The following is a 14,084-nucleotide window of genomic DNA, read 5'->3' as shown; positions in this document are numbered from 1 at the left end:
TTCCACTCATTTAGGCTCCAAAAATCTTCATAACTTTAGCAAACCTGATGTAAATAATACATGTAATGTATTCGGGAATTTGATTCAATATAAGTGGGAGGCTGCTGATATCTGAGCACTGTGATTGAATGAATTTTAGACTTTATATTCATGATTGAATATGGGACTTTGTTTTCCTACAGTGCAGAAATGTAAATTATTTTGAAATAGTATTTCAGAAAAGCTTAACAATTAGAAAATTTAAACCAAAGATGAATTTAAAAATTGGCATTTGCTTTAATAAAACTTTATTAGGTATGATGACCTTTTCCTCCTTTTATTCTCTGAGTGGAAAATAGAGCCTCTTGGTAGATGTTGAAATAGGATCTCAGTAGTCATGTCTGAGATGGACAGTTTTAAATGGACAGTCATGCTGTGGAGCAGAGCATTTAGCATTAGAAGAGAATTGGGTTCACATCTTATTATTCCACTTGCAAGTTAGATTTTGGACAAACTTTATCTCAGCTGAACTTTGATTGTTATTGAGTTGAAAATCATAATGTCTTAAGAGGGTTATAGTGAAGATTAAATTAGATAATTTATGTGGCAGTTTATAATTTAGTTGAGAGAAAGTAGAAATGAATTAAATTAATTTTTCTTAAGTTTAATTGTGTCTTTTTTGGTACATTGGAACAGATCTGTTTAGTGACTAATGGAGAGGAAAACCTGTTGCCCAGTGCTAAACAAATTAAATGTACCAATTTATATTTCAGAAAAGCTCTTATTTCTAAGTATAGTGTAATACTAGCATATAGTATCTATATATAATACCTATAATCCTAGCATATAGTGTATATGATATATATGCTATATAGATATATATGCTATGTAGATATACTATCTATTTGCTAGGATTACTAGCATTACTGATTATTAATATTACTGATTTGTCATACTGCATATTTTAGATATTCTAATCATGGTGAAAAAAATACTGATGAATGAGTTCTTCCTGTTGGAATAATAGCATATGATTTTTTGTGCTATAATTTCTTTCTGTACTCCTTTAAAGTTCTTGTGCTATGATTTCATTTACTAATGGACTCCTAAAAGAGTTCTTAATGTTTGATATGAGTTGATGTTCATGAGAATTCTAAAATAGATTATTTATATATTATATATTAAATATATGTATTTGATTAGGTAGTTTTAGAAACATAGAAATTCATTCAATATAATTTTTTCTCTGTATTGACATCTTTTGTTATTCATATCCTTGGGAAAAGATTAAGTAGAAAAGACAACTTTGGATTTGCCCTCAAGAGTGGTGACAAACTAAAATCAAACATACAAAATTTCTGTTTTCTGAGGTCTGTGTTGAACTTGAAAAAAAGTTTTTGCATTCAGAATATGTTCTAAAACAAACCAGTGAAAAATAAATTCTTTTAAAATCATTTGGAAATTATTCCAATCATGCAGGTTCTCTCTGTTGGGAAGGCATTTGTTTTCTAATTTAATTTCAATCCACATTTTATTACTGGAGATTTTGAAATCTATATACTTTAGTCTTTGAATGTCATTTTTAGCAAATAGTTTATTGCCCTCAATAACAGTGGGCCTTTGATCTTTTTTGGTATCAGGTATACAGAAGCTAAGTTAACTTGCTAATTCATTTTTCTGGGTTAGTTTGCTGTCACTGACTCTTGGGCAAACCTACTCTGCTCTTGGGTGATAACTCCAGAGAGCATCACATGTTTTCAAATATTCTAATTACTTTTTTATGTGCTGATAGCACATGTGCACATACACCCCCACCACACGTACACCCATACACACTGAAATATATTACTTTATGGTTTTTGTCTTTTCTCCTCTTAACTCTGGACTTTTTAAAACTTCTTTTTTATTTTCTTACATTACCTAACATACATATTTAAGAAATGTAAATACATTTTTTGATTTAATAGCAAAGCGTGTATTTTGTGTAGCAATACATTATTAGCTCATACCAGAAATGTTTTGATGTAGGAGAACCATATTTAGCATTTTGAAACTTTCATTTCCTTTCCTTTCTTATCCTCCCCTTTATCTCCTCACAGATAACAACCTGGTACTCCATTTTCTGAATTAATTTGCTATCACTGACTCACGGGCAAACCTGCCCTGCTCTTGAGTGGTACGCCTTCTCTCCATCCTCCTCTTTCTCCCCAAACTCTATTATAGCCCAGTCATCTGTGTTATTTAGCTTGTAGAGGTGCCCAGACAAGAAGGCAGTGAATGGTTCCCTAGTCTAGAAGGTGAGCAGACACTTCAAATGTGAACGGTAAAACAAGCCTCTTTCTAGTGTCTAGAAAAATGAGAACAGTAGCTATTTGTAATTTTTTCTCTATTCCTCATAAATTTACTTTGCACATGTGGTGCCTATCTGTTAACAAGGGCTTGCTGATGGGAAATCCATAGATAAATATTAATGGGACAGTTTGGACTTATGTAATCATGCATAATAGTTTTACAGCTTTTTTTCTTGTAGCTCTGTAAAATATTTAGTAATTTTCTGTGAGTCTATCTAGGGAGTTACAGTATTCTGCCATTTGAATATATTTGGGGATTGTGTGAAAAGTGAGAAGAGGGATGAAGTTAGAGTCTTGGCGATCATCAACTTTTTTAAAATGGGTAGAAAAACAAGAATACATAAAGGAGACTGAAGAGTCTACTGGAAATGAGAACCAAGAGAGACTGGTGTTACCAGAACCATGGAATTTTAAAGTTTCAAGATTGATCAGCTGTGTCTGCCATAGAGGCATGTAAAACATGTACTGTAAAGACTATTAGATTTGGCAATTATGTAGTCATGGTGACTATAACATGGGCAGTTTCAAGTGGTGAAATTCCGATAGCAGCAGCTTGCATTATAAATGGTAGTTGAAGTGAAGATACTGAATGTAGAGCTCTTGCCATATTTTTTACAAGTAGCTGCAAAACACAAAACTGTTGATTCCAGGAAGGAAGCAGACAAACACTTAATAAGGGCTTGTGATAAAGCTTAATAGTAGTAGCTATAATTTTTAAAAGTATTTTCCGTGTACCAGGTACTTTGCTCTGTAGTTTCATAAACATATATAGGGGAATGTTAAATTGAAAGACCACTTCAACCAGAGGCGATGATAGTTAAATACAGTATTTGCTTTCTAGCTAACTCTTCTAGTTTTTTCTTTTTTTCTTTATACCTTAAAAGAAGTTATGACTGTTAGTTTTTATTTTTCATTTGTGCTATTAGTGGTCTAAACAGTATATGTCAACATTAATTACTGATTTTTACACTTTAAAGTAAAATATATTTAAATATATGCTATTTTCAAGAATGATTGAAAATACCTTATAGTAAAAGATATACCTTGTTTTTAAAATTCTTTTTTATAGTAGAAGATTTACCTGGTTTTTAAATTCTTTTTTATAGTAAAAGATATGCCTTGTTTTTAAATTTAATTTAATTTTTTTTTTTTTTTTTTCTTGAGACAGAGTTCCACTCTGTCGCCTAGACTGGAGTGCAGTGGTGCGATGTCAGCTCACTGCAACGTCCCCCAGGTTCAAGCAGTTCTCCTGCCTCAGCCTTCCAAGTAGCTGAGATCACAGGCATGCACCACCACGCCTGGCTAATTTTGTATTTTCAGTAGAGATGGGATTTCACCTTGTTGGCTAGGCTGGTCTCGAACTCCTGACCTCAGGTGATCCACCTGCCTCGGCTTCCCAAAGTGTTGGGGTTACAGGCGTCAGCCATGACACCTGACCTATACCTTGTTTTTTAATATACTGGAGAGATTGAGAGAATACCATTATTGTAATTCCTTTTTATATTCCGGCTAGATAACTGAAACCAAGCCCGAAACAAATCTCTCCTTGTTCAGTAGACCATTCATCCAGAAATATAGATGATTTTCCATTAACTATTTGACCTTGTGGGACTTAGCGAATCCCTTGGGACTTCAATTTTAGCATTTATTTCTAAATTGTCCTTTAGCTTTCAGATTCTCTGATTCTCTAAGTGAAGTGAATTTGGTGAAGTCTGGACATGTCTTATCCATGTATGTCTCTGTATATATCCAGATCTTTCATTCTTTTTTTCTCTACCACTTAGGGCGTGTTGCCTTCGTGGTATTTACTTCTGCTATAAGCAGAAAGTAACTCCTGTATTCACCAATGCGGGAGATTTGATTCCATTCTTCCCAAAAGTTGGAAAATTTTAAAAGAACATGTTTGTAGAGAGGGAAGGATTGTGTTAACTCGAGTAACGATATTCATAGTCAGATTAAGAAATGGAAGGGGAAATTGTAGGTACCAAATGGGAGTTGAGGTGTTAATTTCAGTTTTTATTACAGAGGTGACCACCTTTTCACCTTTGCTTAGGATGTTTTAGCCAAAAGCCACTTACCCTGTTGGAAAGAAAGTCAGTTGAAGCTTCAGAGCATGTATGAATAAAGGTTCAAAGTTTAACCTTTTAGTAGCATGAGGGAAGTACTGTTCAGTTTACTCATATCTCAGCCTCATTTAGGATGTTGTTCCTGGTATGTTTTTCTGACCAAATAATAGACTGAGCCTAAGTACCATAGAATGATATTGCAGTATATCAACTAGATCATTGTTACAGATTAATGAAATGGATTACTCTAGAAGTTGACTACATTTTAAAAAGGAATGTTTTATCCTCTGCTTTGTAAATGTAGCTAAATTCAGCATACTTCGCTGAAGTATCTTAGAATTTAGAGAAAGTGTAAAAATGAATATGCCTGGAAGGTTGTTTCCATTCCTTTTTCATGGCATCTCAGTAACATGGGGGGAATTTTATGGCAAGTTAAAAACAGACTTGTCTGAGGGAAATGACTGCTCCTATTTTTTGCTGTTACTATATTTTTTCATTTCCACATTTATTTTGTATTTACAAAATGAGAAAACAGTTCATCTGTGTAGGCGAGAGGGGAATGTTGTCTTAATTTTAATTTGGAAAATTTCAGCTGTAGTAAGTATAAATTAATTTTCCAGTGTGGCTTATTATTACTTATGAATTCCTGTTATAGTCTACCATATATTTCTGCCACCTGTATTATTAATCCTAAAAGGATACTTATGGTATGTTTTCAGACTGAACCCATTGGTTTAATAATATCAAATGGTTGTTTAGATGATATCATCCTTTTCATTTCCATTTAGTTTCTGGTTTATATAATTATAGTCAAGATTTAGTGAAATTCGCCGGGTGCTGTGGCATATGCGTATAGTCCTAGCTATATGCATATGCCATAGAGACTGAAGCGGGAGGATTGCTTGAGTCCAGGAGTTCAGGAGTTCAAGTCCAGCCTGGGCAACACAGTGAGATACCATCTTTATAGAAAAGAATTTAGTGAACATTACTGTGGTGTGGACATAAAAGAAGGCAGATTTTGAAAGAAGATTGAAATAACTGGAAAGTGTATATTTTATTTTCGATATTGTCATTTTCAGTTCCATAATTTCCATTGGACCTTTTTTATCATTCCATTTCTCAGCTGTCATTTTGTATTTGTTTATTCATTGTGAGCACTTTTCCTTTATGTCCTTAAGCTACTTACAATAATTGCTTACAGATTTTTGCTACTAAAAAAATCTGGATTTTCTCCATTGGTTTTGTTTTCTCTTGAATATGGGTTAGATTTTTCTTGTTTTTTTTCATATGTTGAATAATTTTGAATTATATTCTGAACACTGATATAGTGTGGAGACTCTGGATTTTGTTATGTTTGAACATTGTTAATTTGGCCTTTTCTTTTTTTTTCTTTTTTAAGCAAGGAGTTAACTTTGGCTGAATTCAGACTCCAGACTATTGTCTCTTTTGTGGTGGGCTTCTTTTATCCTAGGGTTTCTCAGCCTTGGCACTGTTGATTCATGGGCTGGATAATTGTGGTGAGAGCTGTCCTGTGCATTGTAGAGTGTTCAGCAGCATCCTTGATCTCTCCCTACCGGATGCCAGTCACACCCTTCTCCCTCAGTCGTGACAACCCAAAATGTCTCCAGATAGTTCCAGATGTTCCTTGGGAGGGCAAGTCACCCCTGGTTGAAAACCACTGTTTTAGCCTTCCCAGGCTTTTGAGAGCCTGCACCATGCAGTAATTTAGGAGTTGGCCAGAGATTTGGGCAGTTTGTGTCTCTGATTCTCTTCCTTCCAGAATTTCTGTTCTAGCAGCGGTGGGCTCTTTAACTCAGTCCTCTGGTTCTTTGCCATTAAGACTCAAGGTGGGGTTTCTGTCAGTTTTAGCTATTGTGGTTCAGTCTGCCCTATGCTACAAACTGTTTAAAAAGGAGGGTGCAGGGGTAGGTGGACACTATCATGAGAATGAGGATGATTGATTCAGTGCCATTTCCTCCTCCTGGTGGTAAACTCTTGCCCCCCCCCCCAGGATCTGCCTGCATTGCGTATCTCAGGTTTTTGCAGTTTTAAATATCTTCTTCAGAATTTATGGTTATTTTTTTAAAGGGAGTGTCGTGTTGGAGTGGAAGGAACTAGTTTGTACTACTGGGAGGGGAACCTGATATGTATTTTAGGATGTAAAACTTTGCGTACCATCCTTTGTCAAGGAGGGTATCATCTTTTAAAAAATGTATAGACATAAAAGATCTTTATTATATATTTTGAGTTAACATTTATATAAAACCTTTTCCTGATGCACTTTTAGTGTTCTATACAAATGTTTCTTAACAGCCCTTATGAACTTTTTTTGCAGAATGAGGTAGGATGATGAGAAATGAGACAGACCAGTAAGAGGAAGAAAGGTCTGGGAGGTGAGCAAACAAGGCTGAAAGGCAGATGATATGATTGTAAGGGGAATGGAGGCGATTGAGGGACGGCTGCCTGTGTGGTTCGTAGTGTGCTGTTAGTAAATGGGGTCCTTTCTTTGAAAAGTGTGATCACGCTTGGTAAAATTTTCTGACTGTGGCATCTGCGTAGCAACTTGGCACCAGGGGGAAAGCATTACAGATTAGAGTTAGATTTCAGAACATTTCTCTTTCAACAAGAATATTCATTTCTGAAAAGATGCTTAAGAATACAGTTTCATACTGTTGCTTTTGGTTGACTTTACATATTTTTTTCTAACATTTTTTTTCTCATTAGTTTAAGGAAGCAATTTAAAATGTTAATTAAAAAGATTATATGCATAAATTCTATTAAACTTAAAATTACTCACCTTAAGCTTGCCTTTTTTGTAGATGAATCTTGTGGGATGGAATAAGATAGCATAAATGAAGTAGCTAATACAGAACCTAACATCTGGTTGTTGTGTAATGGTAGCTATTTGCCATTATTAGTGAAACTGGTGGTAGTAATATTTAGAAAAAAATAAGGATTTTTTTATGATTTTGGTAATTTCTTGTATTAGAGGAAGCTTGCCAAATATTTATGAATCAGTTTTTATTTACACAGTTTACATTAAATAAGGTAGGTATTTCTACTATAAATCTTTCTACATAAGGGCAGTATAAGAAATGTCATATCGTATACTGATTTTACCGCTAAAATAATGACATCAGCTATTTTCTAATTTTAAAGAAGTAGTCTTGCCAAATGTTTGAAATCACCATGATTTTGGTATGAATTTGAAAATATGGTATTTACTAGCATTGTGGTTCTGTTGCTATCCTTTTATGGAGTGAAAGGAAAAATTTTTGAAAATGTGTAATGTATATTATAACAGTATAACTATTTGTTGTGGAGTGTTAAAGGATATTATAAAAATAAAGCTTTTAAGTATGGTTTGTAGAAATTATTAGATCTATCTCTCAGAACCTGTCTATTAAGTGTGGCTGCATGCTTCATTTAGGATTTTATTAACAGTTGTATAAGATTGAAGTATAACAGCTTGATATTTATGGTTAAAGAATATCATGGGCTGGGCACAGTGGCTCATGCCAGTAATCCTAGCACTTTGGGAGGCCGAGACAGGCAGATCACTTGAGGTCGGGAGTTTGAGACCAGCCTGACCAACATGGAGAAACTCCATCTCTACTAAAAATACAAAATTAGCTGGGTATGGTGGTGCATGCCTGTAATCCTAGCTACCTAGGAGGCTGAGGCAGAAGAATCGCTTGAACCCGGGAGGCGGAGGTTGCAGTGAGCCAAGATCGCACCGTTGCACTCCAGCCTGGGCAACAAGAGCGAAACTCCATCTCAAAAAAAAAAAGAAAAGAAAAAAAAATATCATGGAAAACTGAGTGCTAAATTAAAATACTAAATATTATGGAAACGGTGGAGCTGCCTCCTTGATAGAATGTCAGGTCTGTTGTTGTCTTCTACCTGCGTCTCTTGACTTGTAGTTTCTTTTGTCTCAGATCACTCTGCCCTTGTATATACTTTGGTTAGACTACTTTTGGTGAAGCACTGTCCAACAGAAGAACATAATGTGTGTCAGTTGTGTAGGGATCGCCCAAGCATTGTCTAGCGTTTTTGCTCCCCAGCAGAAGCCATTTTATCCAGCCAGAGTTGCCCTTCACAATTCTAGCTTAGTCTAAACTCATTTTCTCTTTGCTCATATTCTCTCTCTCCCACCCACTCTGTCTTCCCTGGCAATTCAAGTTAAATTCCATCTCTCTTCTTGAGTTGCTCCCCTGAAATAACATTTCTAACTGTTTGTTGTGGCATTTTACATCTAAATTTATTAATAGCATGTTTATTCTGCTGTTCTTAATGTCGTGTGTGTGTGTGTGTGTGAGATTTTAGTCTTCTCTTGAATTCATACTATAGAAGATGAGAATTTAGTCTTTCTCCTTTCCCCATTCCTACATTACTCCTAAATTGAATCTTTAATATAGAATCATTTATTTTAGTTTCCAGTATACATCATAATTTTACCTTTTTTTCTAGTCAAGATCTATAATTCCCAGCACAAAAGGTATGATAGGTTGGGTTGAACTGAATAGTACATGCTTTTCCTTTGTAAATCTGTTTCATATGCTTTAGGATCAAAGTGGTAAATGAGGTTTGAAAAGTAACAAAACAAAAATTGAGTTATGTCATTAAAATAGAAATAGTGTCTTCACCATTCTTGATGTTAAAAGATGATCTTTTAAACTACATTTTATAGTTGGGTTAAGATCTTTTGATTCTTATAATAATTGGTTTCGTGTGGTTATTTGTCAGTGTTATTCATTATTGAGTGGTTTGAGCAATTGGGCTGTTTGTGACCCTTATTTTAGTATGAGTATTTTTTAATAGGAAGCCTACAGTACTGTTGGACTTTGTCCCCTGTCATGCTGGATTGTGAATTGCGATTCTTGTAGTAGAAATAGCCTCAACACATTTTGAGATCTTAAACGTGCTTCATATATAAAGTAGGAATTTGCACACAGAGGACCCTAGAGGGAACATTGTTAGGCAACATTTGAGGGATAATTATGTACTCCTGAAATTGAGTAGTATTGTTTATTTAGTGTTAACTGGTATTGAGAATGTAGAAAAATAAAGGGACATCACAGTATATGTAATTGAAAACAGTTGGCTAAAAGTATTTCCATGTTAACTGAGATTTTAAAAAAATGACTAGCTATATAGGGGGTACTTTTCACTAAAAGAAAATTGGGCTGTTGGCTGGTAAATTTTGGTATTTGTCCCTGTGATTTAAAACATCAATTTCAGTGTAGCATGTCATCTCCCCACCTTTATTTCTTCTTCTTCTTTTTTTTTTTTGGCGACAGAGTGCTGCTCTGTCACCCAGGCTGGAGGCTGGCGGCTCACTGCAACCTCCACCTCTTGGGTTCAATCCATTGTCCTGCTTCAGCCTCCTGAGTAGCTGGGATTACAGGTGCATGCCACCACGCCCGGCTAATTTTTATATTTTAGGATTTAAGCTTTATATCAGAAAATAGTTTACCTCTTCCACATAACTTTTTTTCTGCTAATGATTTGTTTTGTTCTTGAATAAATAGTATTTCTGGGCTTTAATTTCACTATTGAAAAAAATCACACTCAACTAGAATTCTTTAGTGAAAGAAACAAGACATTATGATTTCTCTTAACAATATGTGAAAACAGAAAAATTGGGATTGTATATACTTTTACGTTTTCAACTTTACCTGCAGCCCTTACCCCTTCTCTGAAAGCATATACTACTGACTTGAACACGTGAGTGTGCTCAAGTAGTAGAATGAATATGTACCGTCGTGCATTATTCCTTGATGATTTCAAGCATGTTTTGTGGGTTCAAAAAGGTAAGTTACCAAAAGACACTTTAATAGTGGAAAGGCTCACCCTTTTCCCCAACCCGTAGAACCACATGGTGCTAAAATTACCCAGTAAAAAATTGATAAAATCATTAAGTACATTTCAAACTAGAGGATTCTTCCTTTGAGGAATATTACACTGGTAAGTTTGAACATGGCTCAGTGTTTGAAGTACAATACAAGGTATGCTCTGTAGATGATGCAGAACCAAGAGTTCTGTATTTGTGCTTTGACTTGCTGTAAAATTCAAGCATTACATGTTTCAGAGCTCTTTTAATTCTTCTGGGTACATCATTGTGTAGTCTTCATTTGAGACATTGGCATCCTGTATATTTGATCTCCTTTAAGGAGGAATGCAGTACCACCTGTAACTCCTTTAAACATGTCAGGCATTTTCAGAAGCAGTTGAAGGTACTGAGGGACCAAGTTGTAACTGAGGCTAGGGTGATGCCAGGTACAGGGAGGCAGAGGAACGGGCCAGTTGTCCTGATCCACACGATAAATACTCAGAATTCTACATTTTTAACTCAAGAATTATGACTTTTTGTACATGCAGCATTTTCAGGATGTGATGAACGTATGCATTATTACGAGTTTTCCTGGTGGACCTGAATTTGCCAACCAATAGCCTGCTCCTTTGAAAATAAATGGCAGACGTTTGTTGTGCAGATTTGTTTGTTTTTTCTCTTCCTTGAGGCATAGTCTCGCTCTGTCTTCCAGACTGAAGTGCAGTGATGCGATTTTGACTCACCGCAGCCTCCATACCGGGTTCAAATGATCCTTGTGCCTCAGCCTCCCAAGTAGCTGGGATTATAGGCATGTACCACCATGCCTGGCTAATTTTTGTATTTTTAGTAGACAAACAGTTTCACCAGATGGCCACGCTGGTCTCGAACTCCTGGCCTCAAGTGATCCACCCACCTCGGCCTCCCAAAGTGCTGGGATTACAGATACGAGCCACCACGCCTGGCCTGCACAAGATTAAATGAGATAATAGATGTAAATAACTGAATGAATGACTAACTCTTTGAAAGCCTGTTTCATAAATTTTTCTTGGTTCTCATAGTACCTTATGCAGTTTTATGAGTCAGACCTATCAACTTGACAAAATGAAATGATCCTAATTTACGGATAGTAGTGTGTAACATTTTATTAATCCTTTTTCAAATCATTTGATGTTGTTTACATATATTCAGGTCTTTTGTTCTGTAAATCATTCATTGAAAGCAGATGGTGGAACTTCCATAACATTCCCTCCTTTAGACCAAATGTTTTCAGAGGTTTGACTTTGGTCTTACATTCACATGTAGTTGTAAAGAGGCCTTTTGACTGTTAGACCCACTACAAGTGTGGTAGTCCATTTTCAGTATTTCATGCATGATATGCAGTTCTCTTTATTTTTTTCTTTTTATAGTTTTAAAAATGTGGATTGCTTCATGAATTTGCATGTCATCGTTGTGCAGGGGCCATGTTAATCTTCTCTGTATGGTTCCAATTTTCGTGTATATGCTTCTGAAGCGAACAAGAGGAAGTTCTAAGTAGTGCTGAGCCAAGTATCTTTAATAAGATGAGAGAGCAACTCTGGGTAATAAAGGAGGCAGCCTAGGTGAAAAGCGACCCAGAAAGAAGTGGATCCAGAGTCAGTTACCAGATGTGGAAAGAAGCAAGTTCCTTACAAACCACCAACACTTCTAGATTTTTTTTCTCATTTGGATGGACATGATTCAGTACATATAGAGACATATTTACTCATTTGCTTTTTACTTTGCTCCCTCCTCACCTGTTCCTCATAAGTATACCCCCAAAGTGAAAGTTTTTCCCCTTCTTCTCCCTTGTTAGGCACATTTGTCACTTCTGTAGCTTCAAATGAAAAGAGTGATCTAGATAAGAATGTTTGACATGAAGTAAAAAAAAATTAGAAAGAATAAGTGGAAAATTGAGAGTAAAATAAGTTGTTATCTCTATATTTAGTTTACTGGCATAGTCTGTCATTGGAAGTAACTAATTATACAAATATTGCCATTTATTCTTTTGTCCTTAGCCCTCTATTTAATGAATAGTACTAAAATGTTTCTTTGGAGGGAATTTAATTCTATATCACTCCCTCATTCTTTTTTTAAAACTTGCATTAATAGCACTTTTTAAAAAAGAATGTGTTCATAGATCATCCCAAACATTTAAACAAGTCTATTGTGTATTTTTCTGATTATAAAAGGATCAAATATATTTATTATTTTTTTGAGACAGAGTTTCATTCTGCTGCCCAGGCTGGAGTGCAGTGGCAGGATGGCAGCTCACTGCAGTCTCAACTTCCTGGGCTCAGGTGATCCTCCCACCTCAGTCACCTTAGTAGCTGGGACTATAGGCGCATGCCACCATGCCTGGCTAATTTTTGTATTTTTTGTAGAGACAGGGTCTCATGTTTCCTAGACGGGTCTCGAACTCAAGTGCCTTGGCCTTCCAGAGTGCTGGGATTACAGGTGTGTGCCACTGTGCCCAGCCTGAATATATTTATTAAATGGTAGAAAATATAGAAAACCATATAGACTTACAAGATAGTTGGATTATATTCTAACATATAGATATATCCACTATTTAAATACAGGAGTATGTATAGAATCTTTTTTTATGCCATACTTTGTATTTTCTTATATATACATTCCTCCAAAGTACTTGGTAATTAGTGAAATTTTAAAATTTTGGCTTTTAAAAATAGTTATTTCTAGATATACTAGAAAAGGACTTCAGCATTCTAAAGTACAGTTTACAAAAGGACAAAATTAGCATCCTAATGCAAATATAAAACATAATTGCCAAACATTTTTATAACTCATTAATTAGTGAGGGAACAGGTATGATGTTAGAAGCAGTTTAAGGAGCATTAGACTAGTTAGGACTTTATAAAAAATTTATAAAAGAATATAAGGATAGGCCAGGTGCGGTGGCTTAAGCCTCTAATCCCAGCACTTTGGGAGGCCGAGGTGGGTGGATCATGAGGTCAGGAGATTCAGACCATCCTGGCTAACATGGTGAAACCCCATCTCTACTAAAAATACAAAAAATTACCCGGGCGCTGTGGCAGGCACCTGTAGTCCCAGTTACTCTGGAGGCTGAGGCAGGAGAATGGCATGAACCTGGGAGGCGGAGCTTGCAGTGAGCCGAGATCGCGCCACTGCACTCCAGTCTGGGAGACAGAGTGAGACTCCGTCTCAAAAAAAAGAAAGGAAAAATATGGATAAGATTGCTGAGTTAGTTACAAAAGTGGTTAATGTCCTGAGGACTGCAAGCCATAATGGGCGCGCTCTGTTTGTCAGGACAGAAACTGTTCTTGCTGGCCACAAATCTACAAGTTAATGTAAAACCTCACTAAATTTGTGACCTTTAAAGAACAGTGAAATGTGGATTGTGCAAAGTATGTTCCCTTAAACCAGAAGTTCCTAAACTTGATTGTTTTTATAGTGCCCTAGGAATACCTTTCATGGTATTCCTAGGCCAAAAGAAATACTTAACAGTCCTAGTTACTAAGTCCAAATAATAAGTATTTATGTACTGTTTAAGCAAATAATGCACATACTACAATAAAACAATAAAATTTATTCTTAAATAGCTGCAGTTGCTTGTTAACAGGATGTGTATGCCTGTTGAGCACTGCACAACTCAAACCAAAGAATCAGGCTGGAAATCACTACTCTTGTTTTCTGTCTGCATTGATTTTACTTTGTATCACAGCTACCACCGAAAAACCAGTTTCACAAATATTTGACTTTATTGAAGGTAAATTAATACAGTCTAATATTGAAACTGTGAACTTGAGCTAGTAGTTTGCATGTTCTCTGACAGATGTTACTTTGTTTTCCTAAAAA

General features: G+C 35.7%; 1 protein-coding gene and 1 non-coding gene across 5 annotated transcripts in view; one reads left to right on the top strand and one right to left on the bottom strand.

Annotated features, from left to right (window-relative positions):
• The window catches only part of MED13L (mediator complex subunit 13L), a 320,312-nt gene that overhangs the window by 183,438 nt on the left and 122,790 nt on the right, over positions 1-14,084 (top strand). The window lies entirely within an intron of this gene.
• Positions 11,640-11,746, bottom strand: LOC126931969 (U6 spliceosomal RNA). The gene has a single exon (XR_007718064.1). It is a non-coding gene; the product is annotated as a U6 spliceosomal RNA (small nuclear RNA).

The sequence above is a fragment of the Macaca thibetana genome, chromosome 11 (assembly GCF_024542745.1).
Source record: "Macaca thibetana thibetana isolate TM-01 chromosome 11, ASM2454274v1, whole genome shotgun sequence".
Taxonomy (NCBI): domain Eukaryota; kingdom Metazoa; phylum Chordata; class Mammalia; order Primates; family Cercopithecidae; genus Macaca; species Macaca thibetana.
This window is presented reverse-complemented; position numbering and strand designations above follow the sequence as displayed.